Source organism: Pinus tabuliformis, chromosome 4_1 (genome assembly GCF_031772625.1).
Source record: "Pinus tabuliformis cultivar Carrire ecotype Pingquan chromosome 4_1, CPIR1, whole genome shotgun sequence".
In the NCBI taxonomy this organism is placed as follows: Eukaryota; Viridiplantae; Streptophyta; class Pinopsida; order Pinales; family Pinaceae; genus Pinus; species Pinus tabuliformis.
Genome location: NC_142303.1, coordinates 348,936,438 through 348,950,760, shown reverse-complemented (window position 1 = coordinate 348,950,760; position 14,323 = coordinate 348,936,438).

Sequence of the window (14,323 nt, the reverse complement as noted above, 5' to 3'; positions counted from 1 at the left end):
GACGGCGGACATGCAATTCGATGGATGACCAGATTCAATGGGGTAAACAGGGTAAGTTATATAAAGTTTGAAGTCTGACATGAACGATGAGTTGGCAAAGGAATCATGTTTGTGGTCAATCTGGGAGTTAAACGGAAATAACGACCGTTCAAACATTTCCAAGAGAACTAATACTCAGTTCATTATGAAACAGGTGGCCACCTCCCTATAAGGCATTACACAGTGATGATGATGCCGAACAGAGGAATTCAAATGGATAGAGGTAGGAGAACTAGAGCATCGGGAAGCAAAAACGAACAGTCGAAAAGAAGATTGGCTTTAAAGCCACAAACTAACAGAAACAAAAAAAGCAAGGAGAGTTAATCAAGGCAGAAAGCCAAGAGTAGAGAACAGAGAGAAGAAGCGGAGTTGACCTAAAGGCAACATCGAGCCAAATAGAGCTAGAGAGAGTCAGAGAGTCTGTGTACTCCAGAGAAGGCTTAAGAGGTTCAGTCGAACTCCTTTGTACATACCTGTCATGTATGAGTCTCAGATTGGGCTCATACTATTGTGACCCATAGAGGTCGAGTTTCAGTAAGGAGAGTTTGTGTACTCCAGAGACTTGGGGGATCCAAGTCCAGTCCTACTGATTTATATCTGTTGAGTGAGACTCAAATTGAGCTCACTGTTGTAAAAACTCTGCTTTGAAAACATAATAGAGAGGCCACCACTGAAGGCTGGACTAAGAGATGTAGCCTAGGAGTATTGGGTGAACTCCTTATTAAACTTGTCGTGTTTACATGTTTGCCTGTTATTTTTTCTCTAACTGCTTCAGTGTCTATGTATTTCACAATCTTATCGATCCATTGCATAAAGTAACATAGGCACATCCATGCACATGAGCCTGTAATACCTTTAATTCTTTGTCTTGGATAAATTCCAGATCAAGTGGTATCAGAGCTGTAGGTTACTAAGGTTAGACAAGCTTGTGCTGGATTTTTTTGTTGAATGCTAACTAGATCAAAGCTTAAATTAGGAGAAGGAGATTTGGTTGAAACTAATGCTAAAATTAGAAGAGTCTATCCTAAGAGGAAAATGTCAGAATAAAGTCCCTTGGAATCAAAACCTCAGTTCATGGGTAGTTTCCTAACCATGAGAGCCATGGTAGAGGAAATGTATAGAGAATTTAAGAAAGGTAGAGAGGAAGATGCATCAAACTCCAAACGATATAAAGGAGCAAAAGAATCTATCCTCCATGACCACTCTAAAGGCAAAGGGAAAGAAGAAAAGCTTCCCACGCCTCCTAGTAGCCCTGAAAACAAAAAGAAGATAGCTTTAATTAAATTAGATGTTAAATTTGATTTACCAATATATGATGGAGAGTTGAATGTAGAGAAGCTGGATAATTGGATTAGACAGATTGATGTTTATTACAGAGTGCAAAGCATTAATTCAGACAATAGTAAGATTCAGCTGGCCAGCCTATGCCTTGGAGGCACTGCCTTGGTATGGCGGGAAGGCAGGACACAAGCTGACATGAAGAAGCATGGTAAAATTCTTTCTGTTTGGAGTGAATTTGTTTCTGCAATTAAAAAACAGTTCTATCCACTAGCTTATATGCAGCAAGCCATGATGAGTTGGAAAAATGTTCGACAATTAAAAGGGAAAAGTGTACAAAGTTACACTCAAGAATTTAGGAAAAGAGCTTTGATTCTAGGAATTTCTTTAGACTCACCTAAAACTCTGCTAAAGTATATAGGTGGTCTACACAGCTACTTAAGGCACACAATTCTCATGTTTAATCCCACTAGCATAGACGAGGTATTTTTTCAAGCTACACATCTAGAGGCTAGAGGCAAGAATGTGAACCCAGAAGTTGGGGGATCATAAAAACCCACTGCAAGCAAGAATAAGGAGAAACGAAATAGAAATGGAAAGAGAGGAAGACAAATACTGTACAAAAGACCAAATCTTCATGCACTCACTGTAAGAAGGATGGGCATGATGATGAACACTACTGGATTCTACATCTGAAATTGAAACCAAAGAAGTACGATGGCAAGAAGAAGAAGACTATTGCAACTATTCAAAAAGATTTGGGGTTAGATTCAGGAGATGAAACAACAATTGCAGCCACAGGTATAAAAGGTTGTCTGCTTTAGAGAATGTAGAAATCAAGAAGCAGGTACAGGAGCTGCTTGAGAAAGGGCTCATAAGACCTAGCACATCGCCTTGTGGGTCTCCAATTGTCTTGGTGAAAAAGAAAGATGGCTCATGGAGAATGTGCACTGATTAACGATCACTGAATAAGATAATGATAAAAAATCCTTATCCCCTTCCTCTCATAGATGATCTATTAGATCAGTTGAAAGAAGCTATTTACTTTTCCAAGTTGGACTTGCATAGTGGCTACCATCAAGTCAGAGTTGCAGAGCAAGATGCATGGAAGACTGCTTTCAAAACAAAGCAGGGATTGTATGAGTGGTTGGTTATGCCTTTTGGCTTAACTAATGCTCCTGCTATTTTCATGAGAATAATGAATGACGTACTCAGACCTTGCATTGATGATTTTGTCATTGTATATTTGGATGACATTCTTATATTTAGTAAAACATGGGAAGAACATTTAAAGCATGTCAATAAGACTCTAGATGTTTTGAAAAAAGAGAATCTTCATGTTAAACTCTCAAAATGTAAATTTGGCAAAACATCTTTGAATTATTTGGATCATATTGTAGGGGGTGGTGAATTGAAGATAGATCCCTCTAAGGTTGCAGTCATTGTAAACTGACCTAAACCCAAATCTGCTACAGAAGTTAGAAGATTCTTAGGAGCAGCACAGTATTGGAGAAAGTTTGTTTCTAACTTTTCCTTGATTGAAACTCCCTTACATGCTTTAACAGGATTGAACAAGGTGTTTCAGTGGGGAGGCAAACAACAGAAAGACTTAGACACCTTAAAAGAAAAGATTAGTACAACACCAGTACTAGCACTTCTCAATCTTCAAAGACCATTTGAGACTGAAACGGATGCTAGTGACTATGGCATGGGAGCAGTGTTGATGCAGCATGGTAAACCCATATGTTATCATTCTGAGACATTTAATTCTACAGTAGTTAACTATCCCACATATGATAAACAATTGTATGCATTAGTACAGAGTGTGAAAAAGTGGAAACATTATTTAATGGGCAAAGAGATAGTTATACACACTAATCATCAACCACTTCAATATTTGCACTCACAAACTAAGTTGCAACAATCAAGGCACTATAGGTGGATGGGTTTTCTACAACAGTTTCATCTTGTCATCAAATATAAAAAGGGTATACACAACAAAGTTGTAGATATGTTGTCCAGACCAATCATAAATGCATCCACTATACTTAAGTATAATTCAGTATTGCATGAAAGCTACATTGAACAATATGCTCAAGATATAGATTTTAAGGATGTATATGCAACTTCAAGTCAAGGCAAACAAGTAGGAAGAATTGGATTATCATGTTAAGGACCAACTCTTGTATCATTTGGGAAAGTTATGCATTCCTCAAACAGAAAGAGTAAAGATAACTCGAGAAGCACACACTTCTCTAATATCAGGTCACTTTGGTATAAGTAAAACAGTTGCACAGCTGCAAAGATTTTGTTGTTGGACAAAAATGAATGAGGCAATTTCTAGATATGTAAGAGGGTGTACCATGTGCGCTAAAAGCAAACCCAGCAATAGAAAACTAGGCTTGTACACTCCACTAGTAGTTTCTTCTCATCCTTGGGAAAGTGTTTCTATGGACTTCGTTGGGGGAATGCCTAAATCTAGAAAAGGTCATGGCTATTTATTGTTGTTGTGGATAGGTTCAGCAAAATGTGTATTTTAATACCTTGTAACAAACAGATTACAGCTTCACAAACTGTAAAGTTATTATTTCAGCATCTATGGGTTCATTTTGGATTACTCACTTCCATTATATCTAATCAAGATACCCTATTTTTTGGGAAATTCTAGTCAAGTTTGTGGGAATTAATGGACACCAAACTGAAGAAGAGCACAATTTTTCATCCATAAATAGATGGCCAAATAGAAGTGGTCAACAAGACAGTGATCCAGTTGCTCAGAGGCTATTGCATTAAGCATCCCAAGCTTTGGGATGAACATTTATGTTATGTACATCATGCTTACAACCAAGCTAAACATTATTCTACAGAGAGATCTCCTTTTGAGACCTGTTTTGGTTTCACACCAAGGTCTCCGTCAGTCGATGGACACAGTGATGTGGACAAGGCAACCAAGTTCATCAAAAAAATCCAAGAGATTCACTAGGCAGTATAGGAACAGCTGGAAAAGAGCCAAGCCAAGTACAAGGCAAGGCATGATAAGCATCAGACTAAGCCTAGTTTCCAAGTTGGTGATCAAGTCTCGCTGTATATCAGCAAAGATAGAATGTAAGGTGAAGGTAAGAAGCTGAAGCCAATAAGGTATGGACCTTTCAAGATACTTGAGAAAATTGGTGAGAATGTTTTTCGCCTTGATTTACCAGCTTACATGTACATCTACTCAGTTGTTAATCCAGATAGCTTGAGACTATTTGAACCTTCATTGATTGAATATCCCGAAGATCAGAGTCAATTGCCTTCTATTGATGATCTGTTACCTTAATATCTCAATGAGTTGCAGGAAGATACAGTTCAGGACAGGAAGGTGAGAACTACGCGCAGGGGAGATGTTGAGTACCTAAGGATTAGACTCAAAGGTTCAAAACCAAGCAGTGTGAAATGGATAGAAATTGGGCAAGTGAGGAATCTGTACCCTCACTTGATTGATGCTTAAAAACCAACTTTTGGTGGTCCAAAAGATTTTTCAATGGGAAGGTCATGATCCAAATAGGATCCTAAAGAACTCTCTAAGTTTTCATAACTCTGTAAAATTCATGCCAAAGTTTCAAAGACTTACAAAGGTCGAGTTTATCAGAAATATCCTCAAGCAATTGTAATTTGTGAGCAGCGCCAAGCAACGAGGATCCTCAGTCAAGCGCGCCGACCGTTGGCCCATTGTAATGCATGCTGCCACGAAACATCAAAACGGGAAGCCTTTTTGAGAAACGGGGGAAGTTTCTGATATGCGATTAGCGACAAGTCAGTAATCACATATTTTCGGGCAAACCCCTCAGAGAAGAAATAGCCCCGAGCGAACCGGACCTGAAAAGTCAAAAACAGTACGAAATTCGCCGATTCCGTCAGAGGCGGGTCCCACAAGAAAACCGGCAGGATATCGGAAAGGCTTTCTAGTGGTAAGCGGTTTCAACCGAGTCCCACCCGATGCCACACACTGGGTGCCACGCATCCGACAGAAGAGAGAGAAAACCACTCACATCGGACAGGTAAACGTCATGCAACTTACCCGCTCAATATGGACGGAGACTGTAGGATCTAGAGGCTCCAGATTGACAGCGGACATGCAATCCGATGGATGATCGGATTCAATGGGGTAAACAGGCTGAGTTGTATAAATTTTGAAGTCTGGCATGAATGATGAGTTGGCAGAGGAATCATGTTCATGGGCAATCTGGGAGTTAAACGGAAATAACGATCGTTCAAACATTTCCAAGATAACTGACACTCAGTTCGTTATGAAACAGGTGGCCACCTCCCTGTAAGTTGTTATACAGTGATGATGACACCGAACAGAGGAATTCAAATAGACAGAGGCAGGAGAACCAGAGCATCGGGAAGCGGAAACGAACAGTCAGAAAGCAGATTGGCTTTAAAGCCACGAACTGACAGAAACAAAGAAAGCAAGGAGAGTTAGTCAAGGCAAAAAGCCAAGAGCAGAGAACAGAGAGAAGAAGTCGAGCTGACCTGAAGGCAGCATCAAGCCAGACAGAGCCAGAGAGAGTCAGAGAGTCTGTGTACTCCAGAGAAGGCTTGAGAGGTTCAAGTGAACTCCTCTATACATACTTGTCATGTATGAGTCTCAGATTGGGCTCATACTACTATGACCCATAGAGGTCGAGTTTCAGTAAGGAGAGTCTGTGTACTCCAGAGACTTGGGGGATCCAAGTCTAGTCCTAATGATTTATATATGTTGAGTGAGACTCAAATTGAACTCAATGTTGTAAAAACTCTGCTTTGAAAACATAATAGAGAGGCCACCACTGAAGGCTGGACTAGGAGACGTAGCCCAGGACTATTGGGTGAACTCCTTATTAAACTTGTCCTGTTTACATGTTTTCCTGTTATGTTTTCTCTAACTGCTTCAGTGTCTATGTATTTCGCAATATTATTAATCCGTTGCATAAAGTAACATAGGCACATCCATGCACATGAGCCTGTAATACCTTTAATTCTTTGTCATTGGATAAATTCTAGATCATTATGTCTAGCAAACAAAGCCAATGGGAAAATCATTTGCAAGTAAATATCTATGAATTCTCCCTTCCACCCAAGTATTATATAGAAAAACAGTTTGTACATGCAATAGCTACATGCATCCTACAAGCTTATATTCTATTGTAGTAGATTTTAGACATTCCAATAGGATTATCATAGTTAAGAAAAATAGCCACACAAGTCATGACCCAAGTGGATCAAAACCCAGCCAATGTCCATTAAAAATAATATGGGTGGAAGGTGCAAGGTGATACTCTATGATCTTAGAGGGGAAAAGTAGCATTGTATGCTTGGTGCCTTGTGATAGCACCAAACAAACTGGCAGCATCATATGTCCTTCTGAGGGGTCTCCATTTAGCAAAGGAATCTAAGCTAAGATCATTGATTATATTAGGTGAATTCTTCGGAAAATGTCAGCGGTGGATAGCAAGCTTGATGTAATCATAACTCGAAAGTTTTGAACTAAAAAGGAGGCAAGCACATTAAGAAAAATATCATTCTACCATGTGAAGATACAACTCAATGTAGAGGTTGATCTTTAGGTCAAGGAGGCCACCAAACTAACCAAACGTGGGTTTCAAAAAAATTGGGTGCACTCACCATGCAACACCCACTAAGGTATTGGATTAAATTCACACATCATTCCACATTTACTACCCTCATGATTCAGTATCAAACATACCAACGCCATTAGATTCGGATCAGAGCCTCTCTCACATGCAAGACTTAACAACAACCTTGTTTACTAAATGATTCATTAAGAAAATTTGTTGATTGTGGCATAATGGGATATGGAAGAAAAGGAATTGGGAATACATACGATTGAGACCTTCAAGTATCATATCCCACTACAAACACCTTAAAAACCCCTTCTCTCCACCCTCAAAACATTCAGTGCTAAACAATGGAATTCTTAGCGGCAGGTATCTCTATTCCTACGAAGTTATCCATCAAAAAACGGACCTAGAAACTACAAAACTCATAAAAGATACCAAATTATTCAATCAGAGGCAACAATTTATATTGAAGGGCAGGAATTTTGTTTTCGGTACACTTAACTTCGATCTCAAGATCAAAAGCTAAATAATGGCATTCTGAGTTTGCACAGGTTTCCTGGAACTTTGTGAATGATGAATTGATGATGACATTGTGTCTCCAATTCAAACCCTGCCAAGTCGCTAGAGCGGCTTATTTCCAGAAACAGATAGCTTGATCCATTATTAGAAATTGAAAAAATGATCAATTGTGTACACCATGTTCTCTTTTTTATTGGATTTCTCAACCTACACATCATTGTTTATTTCTGCATCAACTTCAACAACTAGATTGCTTTCTGGCATGGGTAGAATTACCTCGTTTGTGACACAAGCAGAACCTTCCTCCGAAAGGGTCAGTAAGTCTCCACCTTGAGTACTTTTAGGTCAACCTTTCGATGCAACTATAGATTGCTCCAATGTCTTGGTTTTGACTATTCTTGTAATTTCAAAAACATCTGGACAATAATCAATATAGGTCTTCTCACTAACATTCTCACTATGACCTAGAGTTTGATGTGCATTACTCTGTAATTTGGCAGTTGGGATACACACCCCTTTTGATGTAGCTACCGAATGCACCAATGTATTGGTTTTGATAGTTCTTGTAATTTGAAAAACGTCGGGACATTAATAATTTAAGGCTTTATCACTAACATTCTCATTATGAATTGGAGTTTGATGTGAATTATTCTACACTTTGGCAGTTCGGATATTCAAACTAGAAAACATGTCAATGCTAGATATACTTGTGATGTCCACTAATTCACCAGTTAGACCTTTCGATGTAGCTTCAATATGTTTTAGTGTCTTTTTTTTTCACAATGCTTGTCATTTCAGGAACATCTAGATAGTAGTTAGTACAGGGATTTCCACTTTCATTTTCATTGTGAATTGATGCTTAATGTGTTTGATTATGTGCCCCATCAGGTGGCCTATTTAAAGAAAATATCTTCTAGATGATTGAGATTCTTGCATTGTTCACCAAGTTTTCAGGTGGAATTTTTCTTGCAATATGGTCTAATGTATTCATTTCTAGAGTCCTTGGCATTTCTAAAATGTTTTGAAAGTAATCAATAGGGACCTTCTCACTACAAACTAGAGTTTGATATGTACTTTTCTCCCCGACGACAGATAAAATGTTCAAACCAGTTAAAAATTTGATGTTGGAGGTACTTTTGATGTTCTCTAAATTAATTTTCCTACTGCCTGTTTGGCATAGATCAGTGGTTACATTTTTGTCTATGGAGCCTAGACTAGGAACTGAATTGCCTGTACTACATACCTCAGATTTCATTAAAGCATTCCCACAACTCCTAAGGTGAAAAAAATTCCTCCATAAATTTATAGGACTGATAGCCTCCACCTACAACACTGATTCTTTAAGATGATGGTTCTTCTAGCCTTTTGTGCTCACCAAGGCAACCTGCAACACCTCCCGTAGTTTTGGACCTGAGGAAACCCTATACGCCCTAGGCTATTTTCACGTGTGAACATTAGAAGAAAAATTACAAACTTTCAAAATCTTGATATGTTTCTCTGTAGGTCAAATATCCATCTTTATATAGCCTTTCCAAGAGGCTCCATTATCCCTCTCTAGGCTGAATTTTCCTTAGATAGTTGAATTGGTCTTGGGAGCCTTCTAAACATTTATATTTTCAAGATATTTTTTCTTTCCTTGATACAAATTCCAAAAATTGTATTTTACAATATGACAAGGACTCTTGACCCATGAAAAACCCTAAGAGAATTCAATGAATGCTTGACCTAGTGACAAAGTGACTTGAGCATGGAACCCATGCTTTAAAAAATTCAGTTTATTTATTATTTTGATAGATACATAAGAATTACATCATGAGATGAGTTAAATGACAATTATGAAGACCAGAACTAGTTACATTCATCAACATATCAAAGTATGTGGGTAATTTTTGGTAATGGAAGATTAAATGCAATTAGATTATGTTGGGTTCTAAATTTATTGAGTGAATTCATTGGTTAGGATGAATAGGTTCTCAATTTCTCAAGTTTTTAAATATTACTTGAATATTTTAAACACAAAGAACTTCCTTATAACTCACTTTTAGTAATATAATGTTCTTGTGTTTTCTCAAAAATATTTCTCAACATCCCTTATGACACTCACTAACAATTTCTCTCATTTGATGGAGTGTTATAGGACGTTCAACAAAACAAGTATTTATCAAATATATCTCTGTCAAGTCACAAAAGTTTAGGTAGGATAGAAGAAAATGACCAAACATCTGCCACTTTGTCTAGTAGGCGAATATCAACTAGAGGTATTATAAGAAAATTCCATAGACGCATGGAAATTTTTCTCACTAAAGGGGGCTCATATTCTTATGATAATGAAAGCATATATGACATTGAGGTTCCCTTTAGGCAGAAACATCTAGTGAAACAATGGTCACCTAAGGATCTTCTTGAAATAAACATTGATTTTTTTGTCAATGAAAGGATATACCGCATTGCCCCATCGTCATTACATGGTTTGGGGCTATTTTCCATGGATGGCATAAAGGTATGTTATAGAGGATTAAAAAAATTGTTGGAGTGTGTCAGACCCTATTACAACTATAATGATTGGGTATGGCTAGTCCAATATACCAAAACTACACAAACATATGGAGTGGCCACAAATTATATACAACTTAAGGACAATGATGAAAATAAAGTCACAACTATGTATATTAAGCGAAGGCCAAAATAAGTAGGGAATATTGTAGGGTTTATAAATAGTACGTGATCTATCAACATAAATAAGAAACCCAATTTCATATTCGAGGGACGTGAAGGAAACTCTATATTTGTATGTGTCATTAAATGAATAGCCACAGGGGAAAAGTAACTCATTCATTACAATTTAAATAGAATAAATGAAAATATTGTTATTATGGGGGTTGTATGTATTCAATTTTACCCAACTTGTAAGCAATGTTTATTGTGTGTTATGATTTTCATTTACCACATTATATTGTTAGACATCTTGTAAGTTGACGAAACATTTTAATATGTCATGGTTAAAATATTGTGTCAGGTTGACTAATATCAAAGAACACCAACCTCACAGTAGGTAAACATCAATTTAGTTGTGCATAAAATAATATAACCACGAGATATAGATATAAGTAGCATTTTATCCATTATAGAGTTTGTCAAATTCATATTTTTAGGCATCATATAACTAAATGAAAGATTCACTATGTTTATGACCAACATGAGCAAATGCATTCCTTCATCCTTTTCAAAATATTTTTTCTATAAAATATTGAATATATACTAATCATGTCATAATGCCACTTGCAAAAGCCTCCCAGGATGATAAAGTTTTTATAAATTTAGAAACTTTTATATTGGCCATGATATGTTTTGAAGCTTCTATATAAATTTATACATATGTGAGTAGTGGTTTTCTTATTAATATAATGATGATTAAAAGTGGATGAATTATAAATTACACTTATTTGATAAATACGGTGATAAGGGGAAGGCACCAACCTTAGAGAATTCCACAAATGCTCATGAGGAAGATGTTATTGAAGAAGCAATTTTTATGTCCTTCGAAACAATCTAAGCAATAATGAATCTTCAAATGAAAGGAAACCCAAAAATTAATTCTTTAGTTTTGAATGAGCCTTAAATCGATGAGATGAAATGCAAAGACAAAACCTTGATGCAACAATTTATTTAGTATGCGGTGAGAAACTCATTTAATTATCCCATTTCTTTGTTTATGATTGATTTATCTCATCCTTTATAGGAAAAATCTCTATTTTACAGGCATTTTTGGAGTAGCACGATGCTCATGCTACAACTACGGGGGTTAGGGTTAGTAGCATCTTTGATGCTCCACCTAAGAGTAATTCACCAGACATTGAGACTGAAAGACCCGCTCAACCACCCACAATAGGATCTACACCCCTTAAACAACATACGTCAAGATGTAGACATGATGTTGTGGATACATAGCATGATCTTATTGCATAAGTTGAAGTGAGATTTCCTAGATCTTCCCATGTTACTAGCACAAGATGACTACCAATCACGTTTTTGGTAGATGATACCAATGTCCGCATGAATATAGAGAAACTTCCAGCCATTTAAGAAGTGTTTTAAATATTAACTACAAACTAAATGAAATTAACATATAACATGTCATTATTTTAAACCTTGTATATTGTTTTGCAGGGAATGATGTATTTTACATGAAATTGTATGACATAAGGTTGCAATTATTTCGGCTGACCATTCATACAAATTGGAAACCCCAAATTTCCATGTTAAAATATGAACTTATTACGAGGATGGTTATCCTATTTGGTAACCGTACCTTCAACAAAACTATAGTTACCTCAAAGGGATGCCAACATTTCAAATATATGAGGGACCAGTATAGGTCTCAATTGGAAAGGGTTAGGTCGCATGAGCTCCCTCCATTGATTCTAGAGATGCAGTGCAAAGCACTTTTGGTAGATGCAAATTCGAACGCACTTCAAAAACCAAGGAACACACCACCTAGACCAGGAAGGTATGAGGCACTTTTAATAATATAATTATGATGCTTTATCATCATTGCGACATCTAATTAAGTTTTTCAATGTTTTAAATATAGGTTCCCTAATACTTCCAAAGCGACGATGTCTAGAATAGCCAAACATGGGCAATATCATCTTGGCTGGGGTGGTTACTCGAAAGTTGCTGCAAAAATTGTAAGTATATAAAAAAATAATTTGCATCCAAATTATAAATTGTTAAAATTTTTAATTTAATATCACATAAAAAGAAAAAAACATGTTTTAATGTGAAATTGGGGTCGCAATTCAAAGAGGCTCCAATGGAGGAAGACCAAAAGTTTTCTTTCAAGTATGTATATCAAGCTATGGTTGAACGAAGGACAATATTGGTGTCTTCAACATCTTCCACCACCCAAACTAACACTCAGGAAAATTTAAGGAATGAAGAACATTTATAAATCATTACTTGTACAATCTACTGGCTATTATTTTTGGCCATAAAGTAATGTGCTTGATTGTAAAAGTCAGGCAATTAATGTAGGTACAACACATGAGCCTACTGACGGTGGAGTGCCTTATCTTGAGACTGATGTTCAGCTTGGTACTGGAGGTATTTCATGTGTTATAAATTTTTTTAGTATGGAATGCAATTAAAAATATTTAAATTCAAATGGTGTATTAATTATAACCTTTCTTGTTTCTACATCAGAGCATGTACAAGATGTGGCTAGAGAAGATGAGGAACATATGGCCACATCCGAAAGTATTCCACTTCCCTCCAATACCGAAGCAGGTAAAGAACGCTATACTAGTCTTTTTATTAATAAAACATTTTTAATAATAATAAATATAAATATAAATATATATTTAACATTTATTTCTTATTGCAGTTGATGCTCAGCCTCACTTGTAGCATCATAATAGATTGACTAGGTCAGTAGCAGGACATATTACATTAGATACCACAACAACTAAAGACGGACAAGATCATGAAAACCTGGTTAATTACATATGAAAAAATAGAAAGAAAGCTTATAAAAAATGACTTAACTTTTTAATTTAGAGCCTATATTTTTTAGTACCACATTTTTTACTAAGTGGTTGAATTCCTCATGGCATGTACACATTTAATTTTAGACTATCTTAATAAAAATTTGTGCTTTTTCCATTGCAAAAAAAATGAGAATGATTTTGTTTCATATTGTGTAAACATATTTTTTGTGATATAAGGATGGTGTAGAATACCATATATTTGATAAATTTCTGGTATAAGTCAATTAACTATGTTACAAACACCAATAGCCTATAATCAGACTCCTGTGTTAAAATAAGCCTTTACACTATCTATGCCCATGATAGGTCAACCATCTACTAATTTTTATACCTATTCCACTCTACCAAACACTACCACACTCTTAATTTAAGTGCTAGCTACTCCTGCTTCAATGCCTAATCACAACAATTTGTGATTGTGATGATAATTTAAGTACATATGTGTGTAATGTCCATGATGGGACATATGAATTTTTGACCACAAATTATTTGTCAATGATTATAACCTTAAATGGGCTAGCAGTAGTCTACCTCATCATATCAAAATGACCCGACATATGAAAATTTACAATTTGTGTTATCATCGCTTCACATTATCTCATGAATGATCCTTTCTATAGATTATATGCATGAATTTAAAGATCCCCTACTTATAAATTATACTTTTTTCAGTTGTTCTCACAATCAATCATATGCTAGGTAGAGGGGATAGTTTGCCAGAAATTCATGCATATAATCTATAGTAGGGGTCATTTATGAGACAATGTGAAGTGATGAAGATAAACATGGTAAATTTCCATCTACTAGGTCATTTTGAGATGGTGATGATAGACCAGTGCTAACCCATTAACTCATTGATGGGAAATGTGTAGAGGACGTTTCATACATCCCATCATGGACATTACACTCATGTGTACTTAAATTGTCATCCTAATCACAAACTGTTGTGATTTGACAGCTAATATATGCTATAATTTTGTTAGACTAATACAGATTAGAAAATGCAACCAATATATATATTGGTTACAATAAATATGGTAGAAAATATAGTAGTCATTCCAACAATGTCGACCAGGCCATAAAAAATAAAGAAAAAGAAATTATTGTAATAGTTATATCATTAGAAACATCACGTACTATCTTATGAAAACATATTTTTGATGATTAATTTTTTTGAGATGAAGTATTTTGTGTCTATGAATAATGAATGAATGAATGCATGTTATATGTTAATGAATAATTTCTATATGTATCTTTATGTACATGACGTTGTTTTATATTATGTAAACGTATTTTTTATGATAATTTTTTTTGGGATGAAGTATTTTGTGTCTG